Source organism: Antechinus flavipes, chromosome 2, assembly GCF_016432865.1.
Source record: "Antechinus flavipes isolate AdamAnt ecotype Samford, QLD, Australia chromosome 2, AdamAnt_v2, whole genome shotgun sequence".
Lineage (NCBI taxonomy): Eukaryota > Metazoa > Chordata > Mammalia > Dasyuromorphia > Dasyuridae > Antechinus > Antechinus flavipes.
Window position 1 is genome coordinate 141,243,547 of NC_067399.1, and position 17,565 is coordinate 141,261,111.

The 17,565-nt window shown below is 35.9% G+C and overlaps 1 long non-coding RNA gene across 1 annotated transcript in view; it reads left to right on the forward strand.

Moving 5' to 3' along the window:
- Positions 1–4,885: 4,885 nt before the first annotated feature.
- LOC127548305 (uncharacterized) overlaps positions 4,886–17,565 on the forward strand; it is a 39,014-nt gene continuing 26,334 nt past the window's right edge. The window contains exons 1-2 of the long non-coding RNA XR_007950351.1: positions 4,886–7,278; positions 8,857–8,965. This is a non-coding gene — a long non-coding RNA (uncharacterized LOC127548305). The remainder of the gene's footprint in view (positions 7,279–8,856; positions 8,966–17,565) is intronic.

The following is a 17,565-nucleotide window of genomic DNA, read 5'->3' on the forward strand; positions in this document are numbered from 1 at the left end:
TCATTCATTATAGTCTAAGTGATAGTAAATGCTTCTATTTCCTCTCTCTTCTTTTCTCCCCTCTTCTTCCCCTCATTTCAGCTTTCCTTGGGAAGAACTGATAAATCTGACCAAAGGAGTTTTTCCCCATTTAAGTCACTTTAATAAAAACTAGATTGGCTTATGCTCCAAGCTTTAAAGTCAAATTCTATAAAGACTTAATGCATTAGCCAGAGTCAAGCTCATTAGAATTCCCTATTAGCACAGTGAATGACCTTGTACTTACTTGTTAGTCATATAATCCCTCCACAATGACCAAAGTAAAAGCCTGTGGCAAAGAAAGCCCCTCTTTTCTCTTGGTCCTAGCCTTGGCCCTAACCCAGATCTTGCTTTAATATGGAGTAGTTTCAGATAGTTCGCATTTATAATAATCAAAAATCTCCTGGAAGAGGACACATTGAGAGCCAACATAGGTTTGACACCACTGTCACAGAAGAAAACATATCTGCAAATAACACTCCAAATAAGACAAACCAGTTTCCTAGCACTAGGAAATAAAACAGAACTGTGTATTCTGGGCAGAATTATCCCTTGTTAAAACCATGAAATGTACTAAGTTCCCCACTGGCATATACACAATCAAAACACTCACTAGTTGTCCCACATGCATACATACATATATATATATATACATATACATAGTGTGAAGTACCATTATCATCCATGCTCAGACCCACTCATATCACTCCACAGATTCTACTGCTTACTCTGTCCACAAGAAAGGTTGGACCCACCTCTCAAGGTCTAGCCAGAACCTCTGAGGTTGTCTAGAAAACATTAAAAAAAAAGAATTTAACTTTAAAGAAAGAACTCTAGAAAAAACAAGGATAATAGGGTTTATGAACTTACTGGCATCCTGGGACTTCAGTTCAGAGAAACAAGCATTCCTTCTAAGCCTTAAGAATGATTGGGACTACTGGACTTTGAACTAGAAAGCAGACCTGAGTCATTAGCAGAAAAATATGGCTGAAAAATATATCACCCTCAAGACAAACTGAGGATGAGCCACTGAAAATTTAGATTGGTTTGTTGAAAGGGAACAGATATAGAGTATTGTCCAATATTAGTGCCAGTCTTAAAATCTTTCCGGTGCCAAAGCTTGAGCTCTACTGGCATAGCCTCCAAGAACTAGGTATTTTCTCTATGCTAAAATGAAACAGCAGAGGAGGACTTTAGTAGACTTATAATTATTATATGTGTTTTATTGGTGAGACACAGTGAGGTTAAGAGATTTGACAGAAATCAAGCAGCCAGTATAAGGAACCAGTCCTAGGATTTTTATCTCCTAACTTCTAGTCTAGTGTTCTAACCACTGTACCATGTTTGCCATTCTAAAATCTTATTATTAATAGCTATTTCATTTCCCCAGACGGTGAGCTCAAGATGCCTTGCCAGGTTAATAATTTGTTCATTAGGCACCTAATGAATTACATGTTAATTGCAAATTTGATGAACAGCCAACAATCTGTACCTGCCCTGAAAAATGGCTGCAAATAATTGAAGGACTGGCCAAGACTCAGTGACTGAAAAGATACATTGGGGACCCAATGGAGGGATGTTTCTGTAGCAAGAAGTTCTTTGCCAGAAGCAGAGCAGGAGTGGAAGCAGAATGGAATAAATGTCCTTCTTATGTTCAGGTTACATGAATGTATGCTTGCTGAAGGAAATTCAACTTTATTAGGGAACTCCAAGAAATGCTATGAATGTACAATAGAGCCTTCTTACTATTAAATCCTTCAAGCTTATAACCCACCTTCTCCCTCAAACATATCCTGGCCACTTCAGTACTCAATGATCTCCCTTTCTTCTTAGAATTTATTCCATGCAATCCATAACTTAATTACCTGCTAATATGTATTATTTTGTAGTGTTTCAGATGTACATCTTTTCTTCCCCAAATGAAATATAAGATCCTTGAGAACAAGGAATATCGTCATTTACTTCTCAGAGTTAAAGAGCACTTAATGAACTTAAGCAACAAAACAATGTTTGATAAATGTTTATTCATTTATTAATCAATTGATATCCACTGAGTGGAGAAAGCCCAATTGGGATCTTGGGCATTTTCCTCTAGGGTGCCTCTAGGTTGAATTTCCAAACCTGATTTTAAAACTATAGGCATTGCCATCAGCCTAGGCAAAGGAAAAGGAAAGATCATCACAGAATCACAAAATTTAAGAATTGGAAATTGTCAATTGTCATTTAGCACAGAGGTGTCAAACTTGGGCAATAGTCCCAAGCCAGCAAAATTCCAGTCCTTAGCCAGATATAATTGGGGAAATATTTAACAAAATAAATACAAATACAATACAACATAGGTAATGTTAATTTGTAGTTTCTAAATCAGTATGGAGCCTGCAGGGACCTTTTTTATTTGAGTTTGACAGCACTAATCTAATTCAAACCATATCTAGATTTTTTTTAAAAAACTGCTCTAAAACATCCCTGGCAAAAGACCACTGGCCCTTTGCTTGAAGATTTCCAGTAATAGGAAATTCACTACTGGTTCACTATTTGTTGAAGAGCTCTAATTGCTAGAAGATCTTTGTTATTCATGTGGCTATCTCAAATTTTCACCCTCAGACCAAAATGAATAAATATCTCTCTCTTATAGGCAGCCCCTTCCTTAAAAAGCTAAAAGCCTGTTAGAATCATAGATTTGGGGCTAGAAGTTATCTTAAAGATCATCCCAACTTCCTCAATTTGCAAATAAAGAAATTCAGGCCCAAAATTAGTGAGTAAATTTGCTCTATGTCATTCAAGAAGAGCCAAGTTTCAAACACAAATTTTCTGATTCAAATCCAGACCTATTTCAATTGCACCAACTTGTATCTTTTACTATGACCCTTTCACACCATTTGTTCTCTTCTCCTTTGCTCCTTAGCTCTTTGAAAATTTGACTTTCAAACTCAATACCAGAATAAAACTCTTTTCTCTAAAGTTGTCAATGATTTCTCTATTTCCTTATCTGATGGTTTCTTCTCTATCATCATTCTTGTTCACCTATCTGCTGCACCTAGTACTAATGATCACTCCCTTTCCCCCAACCTTCTCTTCTCTTCAAGTTTTCACAACACCTCTCTCTAGGTTGTCTTATCTGAAGTCTTCTTATCAGTTCCCTTATTTGGTTTATCATTCAGATCATGCCCACTAATGATGGGAGTTCCTCAAATTTCAGTCCTAGTCTCATATATATATATGATATTCTCTTGGTGTGACCTCATCAGCTCCCATGGGTTTAATCAGAATCTCTGTGCTGATTATTGCCAAATTATCTATCTAGCCATCTATCTATATCTGTATATCTTCAGATATATGTGTAACAAAACCAATCTCTCCCCTGACATTCAGTCTCTTTCCATCAATTGTTTGTTGGACAATTCAAAATGTATGTCCCCAAAGACATCTCAAATTTCCTATGTCCCAAACATGACCGTCTATTCCCAGACCCACCCTTTTCCTAAGTATTCCTGTTTCTGTTGAAAGTACCACTATCTTTCTAGTTTTCCAGATTCATCATTTTGCCATGATCCTCAATTTTCACTCTCTCATCAATTAACAGATTATTCTGTTTGTACCTTCATAATTTTTCTCACATCTGGTTTCTTCTCTCTACTCAATCAGTCACCACTTTAGTTCAGGACCTGATCATCTCCTATCTAGATTATTGTAATAGTTTTTTAATCAGACTCCCCACTTCAGCTCATCCTTCATAGATCTGAGCATTCTGGAATAAGCATTTTATCTCAGAATTAGAAGCTCCACTTTGTTTTAAGCCTTCATTTTGTGATTAAATAGTTTACTTACATATTCCTCAAATCTGGTAAACAACTACTAATGATGTGTGCATTACTCAAATCTAGTTAACAATTTAACAAATAACTCTTAGAAATATCAGGAACTTAAAGCTTCCTTTTATCAAAAGTTTTGATAATCTATTACCCATCAGAATTTATATATAAATTGTAAATGTTCTTAAGTAGAACCATAAATACCCCAGCCATCCATCTGCTTTTGGGCAACCACCAGAAGCGATTCCTGCATTCCCTTCACTTGGAAATTCATACATTCTGTGTTCACTGTGCTGACTGGTAGAGAATTGTCAGAATGCCATCTCAGAGGGAGACATAGCCCCGGATGAAGCAGAAATGGCACTTGGTCATGAGGTATGGATATAAGACATACTTAGACGGATCTTTAGGAATAAGGTTGGTAATTTGTTTCTAGAGGGGCTGATGTTTGTATTGTTAAATAGCTAATAAATTTAAATAGCATGCATTGATGAGTTTATCTTATTAATTTGCAATCATCCTTAATAAATATACATAATAGTAAACTGATTTAGTACATACCTTTAGTAACAAAGATGGTTCCTGGTAAAAGCTTCCTCTTAGGATAGAGAGAAAAAAAGAGAAGTCAGGTCAAACTTGACATCAGATTATTTCCATTTAGATTCATAAAGTCATTGATGAGGACTGGTATTAATTCCTTGGCAGACAAACCTCTGAAGATAAGGTAAGTTCAACAACTTTGCTAGCACCTCCAGTCCTCTCTAGATAATAAAGACAGTCACTGAATACCATGTCCCAGCAACAGGTAACTTTCTTTTCAGTTGAAGTCAATATTATATCTTTTAGCTCAAAACAGAATTTTTGAATCTTGAGAGTGGGTTCTTGAAAGAAAAACATCTTACAAAATTTACTTTCTCATTTAAAATTTTCTTTAAAGATAAAACCCCATTTTTCCAGCATTATAAAGATGAAGGAAGAAAGCAAACTCATATATATATATATATATATATATATCACTAAAAGCAGAATTGTCTATGCTTAGATATACTTAAAGAGAAAGTATCCTACTAAATCTACTTCTCCAGGAAGAACAGAGATAAGCAGCAGCATCAGTAGAATATAGAACTTGAAAGTGTTCCATAAAGCATCAGTGATAAAGACAAGCATAATGGGTAGTGGTCAGAAACCTAATGATTTTGATAAAGTCAAAACTGCTAAAAAAAAAATTTTTTTTCTAATATCGCCTTGCAAAACATTAAGAATTTCCTATTTAAGAAGCTAAAAAATAGACCTGGTTTTATAGTTTTGGGAAGGGAAAGTGTATATCTCTCCTTACAAAAATAGAAAATAAGCAAAGAAAAAATTTTAAAACAGTGAATAGATGATTTGATTTTATTAGAGGCACTATATCAAGTAGCCTTCAGACACAGGGAAACCAGAACAAAGAATTAGAATGCAAAGATCAAATAGTAATCCATTTGATAATGGGTCAAGTGATCCACTGTCAGGGAAACACAATGATATGTATAACCTCTTGATGGATCTTTTGTCCATTATCAACCCATAAGATGTTCAAGGAATGAAAGAAATAGCCACTAGCTAAGAAACTAGAACCTATGTTAGAAACAAACTCAATCGATTTTATGATAACTTTGTTTAATAACATAAAAAAAAAAAAAAAACCAGATGCTGTCTGGTTATTTAGAGTTTATCAATTAGATGGTAAATCCATTAGATCAGATCATGGGGAGGTTAAAAGTTTGGGCATAATTAGTAAGGATGAAAGTTAACTCATTTTATTAAAACCATACCAGTGGAAAATAGAAGATTGGTAGAAGATATTCTCCTGCATTTGACTTTTTCAAGCTTGAAGAAGATGATGACCCATATCTCATGATAATGAAAACACTGTTAAACCTAGAAATCTATACCTCAGGCAATACAACTAATATTTAAAATGGCCATGATAGAATAGGTATATCTGGATTTGACCCAGCATATAAAGTGACCAGGATTAATACAATATACTGAGAAGCTATTATTGATTAGATCAGATCCAAACTATAATAAAACTGTACTCCTTTTTTCTCTTGGGAGGAACAAAAACTATAGAGCAGTCATGAGAGCTTTAAGGCTAAGTGAGGATGTTCACTCAAAAACTAAATATGCAAAGCCTTACAGAATAAGAGACCTAACCAGGGTAATAATGCCCTTAAGGGATGACATTATAAGAACCAAGGAAATCGTAGGAATTTAAGCCAAGGTCAGGTTTAATCACAAAATGAATAAAGGCCTTTTAGGAATGTTGGTCCAAATTAATACAAAGAAGAACTTTTGATTTTGTTAATGGCAAATCATTGTTGACATTTAAAGGTATGGAAAGGGAAATCGACCTCCTCCTACACAAAGTATAAATGGAGTACTGTTTGTGAGAAATAACAAGGCAGCAAGTGTTTACTGAATTGCAGAGTATATGGAAGGGACAAAGATAAGAAAAGACTGGAAAGATAGATGGGGAGCCAGTATAAAGAAAAGAATATGGAAGGTCCCAAAAAATGGCAGCTGAGAGCTAAAAAAAAAAAAAAAAGAATGTAGGAAGTGTCCAATCATTAGTGAACTTTCCCGGAGCTGAGAAATTAAGCAACTAATGAAGTCTCTTTCCCCCTTCCCCAATCCCTTTCTTTGCAAGAGGATAAATGTATAATTCAGTTTTCTGGTCTTTGAAGTTATTTGTTTATTTTTTTAAGTAATGTTTCTAAAAGCTATCACACTCTAGATAAAATTTGACCTATTTTAACTGGATTTTATTTGTTTATTTCCTTAATTGCAAACAGGGGCTTGAAGGAGAGAAGAATAATGTTTGGATATATAGAGATAGAAAGAGGATCACGGTTTAAGCTCTAGTCCAAATGTACCAGACTTTATCCTGCCTGGAGGAAAAACCAAATTGGAAGAGAATCTTATTTTTATTTTTTGATTTTGGATGAACTTCCCAAAAATTGGATCCAGGATTTCCTTTTACCCCTCAAGCTAAAATGAGACAGAGCACTATTTTGCATTGGGGACAAAAATGAGCTGTCAGGTCACGTAGCCTCATTCACTAGTCCTCTCTTTTTCCCAGGTGTGCTTAAAAAAAAAAAAAAAAAAAAAACCCTCCCTACAGGAATGGAATACAGTATAGTGACTGGAGGGCAAGAACAACCTGACAGAAAAGGAAAAGGTGTGACTGGTCCTGGATGGCAACACCTACATTCTAAAGGGGGAAGGGGGCTGAGAAGGGAGTCATTTTTAACTTTTGGCTTCATCTTCACTCATACCCAGAGAAGTAAAAATGTTATACTATGAGTGGAACAAAGAAGTTACAAAACATAATCCCTGCCCTGGAGGAGCTGACATCTAGTTGAAGGGATAAGAAAATGAACATGAAAAAAACAACTATCAACACAAGGTGAGGAGTAGTATCCCGTAATTTCAACCACAGTTCAGAAGCGAAGTGTAATAATATTGTGAGTTGAGCTGCTTATGGAAGATTTCTTGGGAAAGATGGGTTTTGAAACAAAAGAAAGACAAAAAGGGAGGATAAGAGAGAGCATTTTAAGCAGAAGGAATGGTTCAACAAAGAAGTGAGAAAGTACAAAATGAGTTTAATAGGCTATAGAACAGACTAATTTGGCCGAAGAAGATTCTTTATAGGGGATTCATGACATGTAATGTTGGAGAGGTATATTGAAACCAGATTGTGGAGGATCTTGGATATCAACCTAAAGTATAAATGCTTAGCCTGAGGTGCAGGGATTTTTAAAAATATTTTGATGACCTTTTCAAAACATTTAAAAATCTTACTCTGATAAGGTGTACCTCAGCTTCACTAGATTGTCAAAAGAGTCCATGACACACACAAAAAAAATGAAGAATTATAGGCTCAAAAAATTTAGATCAATCTTCTCAGGAAAATAAGTTTATGATTATAGAATGTTAGAGCTAAAAGAAACCTAGGCAAAGAAAACAAAAAGTATTACCCCTTCATTTTATAAGTAGTGAAACCAAGGCCCATAGAAGAGAAATAATATTTCTGAGGTCACATAATTAGTTACCTTCAGAGCAAAGATCAGAATCTGGCTCCTGACTTGCAATCAAAAGCTTTTTCTAGTCTGCCACCCCGTTTCTCTAATATACAAATATTTATAAATATAATGTGATATATCATAATAGGATAAATTATCACTGTCTCTCAGAAAAAGGGAAAAGGAAATAAGCATTTATATAATGCCTAATATGTATCAGGCAATGTACTAAGTACTTTCCCAAGTATTTCATTTGATCCTTGTTAACAACTCTAGAAGATAGGTGCTGTTATTATCATCCCCATTTGACAGTTGAGAAAAACTGAGGTAAACAGAAATTAAATGATTTATTCTAGACTACATGGCTAGTAAGTGTCTGAGATCAGATTTCAATTCAGATCCTGTTGACTCCAGATCTAGTGTTCAATCTACTGGGCCACCTAGTTGCCTTAACAGAGGTATACACATGGAAAAGAAAAATGAGAAATAATAAGCTGACCAATCTCATCAAAAACTAGATTGTTCAACAGAATGGGACCTTTAAAAAGAAGCAGGAAGCATGAGACAACTGTAACCTTACATGTCCCTCAACCCCTATCTTTGATAGACAAGAGGTTAGCTAGTGAGAGGGATGAATTTAAGTGGAAGAGTCAGGAACATATAAAATAACAGTAGAGGGTGAGGATGAATTCTTTCAGGGCTTGGGAGCGTGTGTCCTATTGTAGACACCTGAGCAAAGTGTACCACTCCAATAGGTCCTTGGAAAGGTATAAATTTTCTTTGGTGTATAAATGTGTTATATGTATGAATGTTTTCTTAGGATTTTATCAGAGCTAAAATTCCTCATGCAAAGATGTTACCTATTAGATTGGCATATTTATTATTGAGCTAAAATCTCTAGGGAGTAATCTGCATATATTTTAATTGCATCTATGTGATAAATGTGTACTATTGTTTCCTAGGAAAAATCTGTGTGACTGTGCAATTGATAAGATACAATCTGCTAAGACACAGTGTTGTCAAGTTCAAAAGACCCTAAATTGCAGCATTTTGAAAGGCAACTCTGCTCTGGTGAGTAATTCTCCAACACAGAACACTATGGTATATAATTAGAGACTTTCCTTCACATTGCTATCAATCAATTAATAAACACTCTGGAAATGATCATTTAACTAGCTGTAAACCACCTAATCTGGTGGTTCTCAAAGTGTGATCAGTAGTCCCCCAAAACTTTCAGGGGACCCAAAAATTCAAAACTATTCTCATAATAATAACATGAAAATATTTTTGCCAATTAAAATACTCCTCCCTTTACAAACTATTTATCTGTGCAAGACTGGATTTTTTTCATATACTTGAAGCAAAACAACATCACAACAGATTGAATGCAGAAGCAGATATGAAAATCCAGCTGTCTTCTATTAAACCAGACATTAAAGAGATTTGCAAAAATATGCAAAACAATGCCACTCTTCTCAGTAGAATTTTTTGTTTTGGAAAATATAGTTGTTTTTCATTTAAAATATGTAATTAATATTAACATGTAATGAGTTTGTTAATGTTACTCTTAAATGAATTAATAAATAGATATTTTTAAATTTTGCCAGTTTTAATTTCTAATATATTAAATATCAGTAGATAAGACTTGCATGAAAAATAATACTCATTAATTTTTAAGAGTATAAAAGGCTCTGAAACCAAAAGGTTGAAATTCTTTATACTAAACTATATCATCACGAGGCCCAAATTTTTCCATCATGTCCACAGAGAGAGCATGAAAGACTTTGTGAAGTGACTTTCTAAAATTCAGAAATGCACAATACTTCTGTCATTCCCCGTTCTTTCTTCCATAATCTTCTATCTCTCTCTGCCTATTGGCTTCTTCCCAGCTGCCTACAAGCATGTCCAAGTCTTTCCATCTTTAAAAAAGGCTTCATTTGACTCTACCATTCAAGTTACTGACCTATATTTCTCTTCCCTTTCTCAAACTCATAGAAAACATTTTAAAATAATTGCCTCCACTTTCTCTCCTCCCACTTCCTTTCCAGCCTCTTGTAATCTGATTTCTGACCTTGTCATTCAATAGAAACTGCTTTCTCCAAAGCTACCAGTGATGTCCATACTACTAAATCTGATGGCCTCTTCTTACTCCTCAGCTGTCTTGCCCTCTCTGAAGCATGTGAAATGATTGGCCATCACTCTCCTCCTGGATAAAATTCTCTGCGTTATTTTTGTTTTTGAAGGGGACACCATTATTTTCTGGTCTGCCTCCCACCAGCTATCCATGTTCCACAGCCCTGACCTGGGCCTTCTCATGTCTCCATATTCTGTCTCAAGATGACTTCATCAGCTCCTATTGATTCAACTATTAGCTCCACATAGATGATTCCCAGATATATATATATATATATATATATATATATATATATATCCAGCCCTATTTCCCTTCTGACTCCTAGTCCTATAGCAACAACTACCTATTGAAAATGTCTAACTAGATATCCTATAAGCATTTAACATGTCCAAAAGAGAACTCATTATCTTTCTTCTCTTCCTAATCTTCCTATTTATTGTTAATTGAAAGAATTTCTAAGGAACCAAGTCTTTCCAGTCAACCAAGTCTTACATCAATCCCTGGACTACAATTAAGTATTATCTTATAGCATTACAGAATCTCAGGACTGGATGGGACTTCAGAATAATCCAGTTTATATTAACCAAGGATTCCTTCATTCACAAGAGAAGTTCTTAACTTGAATTCCATAAACTTGTTCTTTTTAAAAATAATTTTATTACTAAATTTAAATCTTTTTATGATCTTTTATAATTCTATATATTCTATTTTATACATTTGAAACCCTTATTCTGAGGAGCCCAAAGATTTGACCAGCATACCAAGGGGTCTACAATATAAACAAGGTGAAGACCACAGCATATCCAACAGTCTTCCAGCCTTCAATGGAACACTTCCAAATAGGGGAAAGTCATTACCTCCTGAATTAGTCCGTCCCACTTTGGGGATAATTATAATTGTCAGAAACTTTTTCCTTCCAACATTCCTTAGCTTGCCTCCTTGTAACTCCTGCTCTGCTCCTAGTCCTGCCCTCGAGGGACAAGCAGACAAGCTTAATTCTCTTTCCATCTAATAACTGGTCAAATACTTGAAAATAATTGTCATGTCCCATGCTCCTTATATCCCTCATCCTCACTGCCTCTCCCCAACCCAGCCTTCTCTTTTTGAGGCTATATATTCTCACTCCCTTCAACTTAATCCAAACTATTACCCATACCTAAGGCATATAGCAGGTAACCCTAGAGTAATCTCAGGGCTGCTCCAATAAGAGCATGTTAGTACAGGGATGTTTAAAGCCTAGGCCCAAACTTTTTGCAGTTAGATTTCTATTTTCTTTTTGTTTTAACCTCATTCAGAATTGCTCTGTCCTCTCTCTGTCTCCCTGTTCCTGGGAAATGATGAATGTCTTTCTATCTCTGCAATTGTTACTGTGGCTAAGCAGGCCCATAATCACCAAGGAAGGGGAACCAGACACATCCAGACAGTGCTTCAGCATGCTCTGACCCATGGAGCAGACACACCTTCACTTGTCAGGCAAGAGACCTCCCTACGTGGGGAACTAAAGGATTTGTGTCTGCCAGTTTACTAATGTCTTTGTTGGTGGATTTTGCATAGATGCCAGTTTCCGTTGAAAAATTCTGAGGCTTTCGTGGCTTCCTAGAATTAGAGTAATTAAGGTCAAGATCGACAGTATACTCAGTGTCCCTCCTGAATCTGTCATTTCTGGGCTAACACCAGGGCTTAAATATTCAAGGTCAATCCTTTTATCTTCTCATTTATTTCTTTTTACCCCCTTTCCCTGCTTCTCATTTACCCTTTTCAAAACTCAGAAAAATGCCAGGTTTCCATATCTTCTAATCACAAAAAAATAAATAAATAAATAAAGAGTCATACTGGTCCTGATGACAGAAATAACCCTTTGAAGACTGATGCCTTATGAGCCAAATGGAAATGATTATTGCCAATTGAATTGTTGAGAAGGTATTACAATTTAATTGGGTGCTCAATATCAGAGTGGTCAGAGATCATAGATGTCAGAGTTGGAAGGGACTTAAAAAATCATCTATTTACAATACATTCATTTACAGTTAAGGAAACTGAGAGCCAAAGAAGTTGACCTAGGTCACACTACTTAATAATTGAGCTAGTAGGGGCAGCTAGGTGGTGCTGTGGATAGAGCACCAGCCCTGAAGTCAGGAGGACCAGAGTTCAAAATCTGGTACCAGACACTTAACACTTCTTAGATGTGTGACCCTGGGCAAGTCACTTAACCCCAATTGCCTGAGGGGGGGGGGGGAGTAATTGACCTAGTACATGAAAATAAGCCTTTTATCTTACCTCCAAGTCAGCTTAATACTCTTTACTTTTCTCTTGTAGACAGAACACTCATACCATCCAAGGCAAAGCGAGTAATAAGATCCAGGTAGGATGATGTTTGGGATATAGGCCTAATAGTACTATTGTTGGGTCAAAGGATATGTAGTTTTTAGCCCTTTGGACATAGGAACTGAATATTCTTAATAATCGGATATTATTCTCCCTAAATACATAGTGGGGGGAGAGGGGAAAGGGAGGGTACCTCAAGTGAGGTCAGAGCATTCACTATAATCTCTTTATGACCAATTGTCTGGCATCTTTATGGTCCCTCAACTGAGAGCTCCTAAATCTGTTGCTATAGCTGTCATAGCCACCTCCAAGGACCACAGCTGGAACTGGTTCTATATACTCTCTGGGCCAGCCCCCACCCCCAATGTCATGGATCTCTCCTGCCTACCTCCTAAGTTATCTGAGGCTGGAAAAATGCCTCATCCTGACCTTTTGTTACTTCTGGCACTACAAATTCTACTTGAGGTGTTATTCTAAAAGTTGTTTGGAGAAAAATGCTAGAAGAATTTTGCTGGACCACTGCCTTGTTTCCACCAAGCTAAATTATTTTTGATTAATTTTTAACAAGTCAATTTCACTGATTTTTTTTATTTTTAATCACTACCATGTAATTTTGATAATTACTCCTTTGTATTATAAGGTCTAGAAGTGCTATTCCTCCTTCTTTATTGTTTTTTTTTTCATTTTATCCCTTAAGTTTAGAGATCTTTTGTTACTGCAAAGGAATTTTATCATTCTGTCTAGTTCTCAAACTTCTCACTTTATAGATAAGAAAACTGAAGCTCAGAGAGTTTAAGTGACTTCCTCAAAGTCACACAAATAATAAATAATCAGATATCTTATAGAGGAAATTCTTTTTCAGATATAAACTGACTTAGTTTAGACTTTTGGACTAGACTTAGACTTTTGACTCTAAGCTTCTACAATTTTAATGGGCTCATACTAGTTAACTAGAATAACATATACCAAAGTTCTAAATATGAGTGCTTACTGAATCATTTTCAAAAATAATAATGAATATGACAGGATTTGGAAAATTGCAGATAGTCAAATATCCTAATTTCACCAAAAAAAAAAAGGTCAATAAAAAGTTATACTCCAAAAACTATAAACTGTGAGCTTAACACTGGGACTCAGACAAAAAGGGAAGAAGGAAAAATTCTAGAACTCATTGTCAAGCAATAGTCTTAGCAAATTAAATAATAAATGGTGATCACTAAAACCCAGAATGGGTTCATTAAGAACAAATCATACCACTCTAAATTATTTTTGTTTTTGACAACTACCAGAGTTGTAAAGGTGAATGGCACATTCTCCTTATCTCAATTCCAATAAATTATTTGATAGTCTTTCACCATATCTTTATGATTAAGATGGAAAGATGTTGACTGGAGGATAGCATAGTTAAGTGGATTCACAAGTAGTTGAACAATTTTACCTAAAGAGTGTGAATGGATTCGTGTCACTCTAGAGGACAGTCTCTCCTGGCATGTAACAATAATCTCTATCCACCTACATCAAACCTGAGTGTCAAGAGATTTAGATGAAGAAATAAACATACTTATCACATTTCTGGCTGACAAACTAAATGGAATAACTAGTCCTTAGAGTGACAGAGTCAAGGTCCACAAAGATTTCAATTGGTTGGAATTATGAAATGAAATAGAAACAACTGTAAACCTTATGCATGGGTAAAAAACTGAACTGCAAAGGGAGGGAAAAGGAAGGCGAGATATGGCTTAATAAAAGAACCTTTGAGAAAAACCGAAGGACTTTCATGGACTCCACATTCAATATATACCAACAATGTAATGTGGCAGCCAAAAAGTTGTTTCAAGCTTAAGCTACATCAATAGATATCTAATGTCCAAAATAATGGCGCCAATAGTCTTACTCCACCACAGTCATTATCACAACTGGAGGATTAGATCCAGTCCTGGGCATCTTTTTCTTAAATACATTTTTACTTATCTCATTAAATGATTCCCAATTATATATTAAAAAATGAACTTTTTTTGAGTTCCAAATTCTCTCCCATCCCTTAAAAAGACAAGCAATATGATATTGATTGTACATGTAAAGTTAACATATCTTTTTTTAAGGGAATTGACAGATTGGGAAGTGTCTAGAGGAAGAAAAACATTAATGGTGAGGACTAGTTCAAGAATGACAGACTTTAGAGCTTGAAGGACATGAAACAGCTTTGGAACAAAATGAAGCATCATACACTAAGGTACCAAATAATTGAAGAAGAACATTAATGTTCCTTAAAGGGAATCACAGGGACTTGATGCCAAAGCCAGGTGTACAAAGTACAAAGAGAACTTGTTTTAGAATTTCAGAACCTGGGTTTAAATTACACTTCTGACACAATATAGAATCTTAGGGCAAGATACAAATAATTGGTACATTTACTGATAAGCACTCTGGGAGTTAAGAGGAAGAAGAGATGATTATGGGCTGAGATGATGTGGGAAGGCTTCCCTGAAGAAGTGGGACTTGATCTGGGCCTTGAATATGCAAGATAAATTATGTTTATATAGTGCTTTATATATAGCATCTCATTTGATTATAATTCTGCAAAATACTAACATTATTATTCCCATTTTCTGGATGAGGAAACTGAAACTAATCTAATCTAAGTCCTTCATTTTATGAAGATATATTATGATAATATCTTATGCTATACATAATTTATAATATAATATAATGAGGATACACTATAATAATATTACCATATCTTTTTCAAAGGGAATTGACAGATTGGAGAGTGTCCAGGGGAAGAGAAACATAATGGTGAGGACTAGTTCAAGGATTTGAAGAAGCCATCTAACCTAAGTCCCTGATCTTATGAGGGTATATTGTAATAATATATATCTTATAGATGAAGATATCATAAGGTCCAGAGAGAAAAAAGGAGGTGCCTGAGTCACACAGGTTAAAAGTAGAGAGCTGGGAATTAGTATAAAGAAGAAAAGGCTGGAATGCCTAAGGAGGAACAGAGATGGGATAACAATCTTCCTATACTCAAAAAATTCTCATGTAGAAAATGGATTAGATTACTCTGGATGGCTCCAGAGAAAAGAACTAGGACAAGCTACAGGGGAGACAGATTTTAGTTCAATGTCAGGAAGAACTTCCTAGTATTGGAACCCTTTACAAAAGAAGTTGGAGACTGTTCTCCAGTGTCACAGAGGATTCTAGAGTCTAATACCCTTTGAAGCCTTCTCCAAGGAATGAAATGTGACCATACTCCAACCCTCTCGGATCTTTTTTTTTGGAGGGGGGGGGGGCAATCAGTCTGAGGTTGAATTTGAAAATGGGTCCTACTGACTCCAGAGCCAGTACTCTGTCCATTGAGCCACCTAGCTCCATCTATATCACCTTAGGTTCCACTTCCAATATGGGCTCTTTATGTTAATTGACCTAGTTTCCTCAAGGTCCCCCTAAGATACCAGGTTCATACTCTGCTCCATTTCTTTGTTAAAAATTTTTGGAATGTCCTTGCCATTCATCTTCATCTGAGTCTTACCCAATGCTGAACTTGAAATCAGAAGAAACTTGGATTCAAATTCTACCTCTCCCACTAGCCAGCTATATGAATTTAGGCAAATCAGTTTCCTCATCCAGAAAATGAGAATAATACTGTTAGCACCTTACAGAATTATGATCAAATCTCAAATGAGATTATGTATAGAAAGCATTCTATAAACAAAATTTATTTTTGCATATCCTTGCAAGTGGGAAGCCTTCCCATATCACCCCAACCCACAATTATCTCTCCTTCCTCTTAATTCCCAGAGTGCTTATTCAGTATCTCTTCCAATTATTTGTAACTTGCCCTAAGGTCTCTGCAGTAGAGATTCAACATTGCATCAGAAATGGAATTTAAAATCATGTCCTGAGATTCTAGAACCTGTGTTATTCTCTACTATTGACTGTCATAATCACTGCCAAATTGAGATGTAAAATTCTGTCCCTGGCTCTGTCATCAACAATTGCTTCCCTTTAAGGAACATTAGCATCACTCCTCAATTATTTGGCACTTAGTATATACTACTTCATATTGTTCCATACCTATTTCATGTCCTGTGCCTCCCACCCAAACTGTAAAGACATCAATGGTTTCTTTTTTAAACCTTTTTGTATCATCCATAGTCTGTTGGACAGTGTTATATACTTAGCAGCCATTTAATCAATACTTGATGAATTCAATTAAATAAAATAATAAGGACTGGCCAGCCCAGACTCTTGAGAGAGGTTACAAGTTTAAGCCCTAGCTCTGGCACTGATGTCACTTCCTGTATTTGGGCTGCCAGATTCCCTCTGTCACTGTGCTGCTTGCCTCTTCAGTCCTAGAAAAATTGATCTAGAGAAGTATGGTGGACTAGTTTGGTCTAAAGTTGTTTGCCAATGCTTACTAAGTAGGGCCAATAACTGTGCTCTCACAGGCCACAATCTGGAAAGAAGTTGCGGATTAAATACATGCCTTTCTGTACATTCCCATTCATTCAGATCCCAAATCTGCCTATCCCTTGTGCTCATGTGTGTGAATTTTTACCTTCTTACAACTTAAATTCTAAAATCAGTGGGAAAATGTTGGAGGAGAGAGAAGAAGTATTCTCATGTGAGTCTTAGCCTAAGAGGTCCATTACCCTATGAATTCAGTAAATAACAAGGAAAATCCCAGAGCTAAGCTATGAGACTTCATGCTCATGCACACATCAACAACCTGGTCCCCAATTCTATTTGACATTTAATTAAAGCCCCAAAGCAACAAAGTCCAGAGCCAAGCTGAGCAGGACATAGAAGGGGAGCTGTCCTCTGTCACTGAGTCCCTAGATTCAGCTGCAACTGAGGGCAAGGAGGAACAAGTTGCAGAAAGAAACACATGCTGTGGCAAATAGGTGATACAATAGAGTTGGGAAGACCTGAATTTAAATCCAGCCTCAAATACTTACTAGCAGTGGGATCCTGAGTAGGTCACTTAATCTCTGCCTCCGTTTCTTCAACTATAAAATGAGGATAATAACAACACTTATATCCCAGGGTTGTTGTGAGAATTAAATGATACCATGTTTGTAAAGCACTTAGCTTTATTAGGTCCAATCAACAATCATCAAACTCAGTATCCAAAAACTTCTCCCTAAGTCCTTCTCCCAAACAGCAAGAACCTAAGAAAGATCAGAATATCCTAGGAATTTTCATTCAG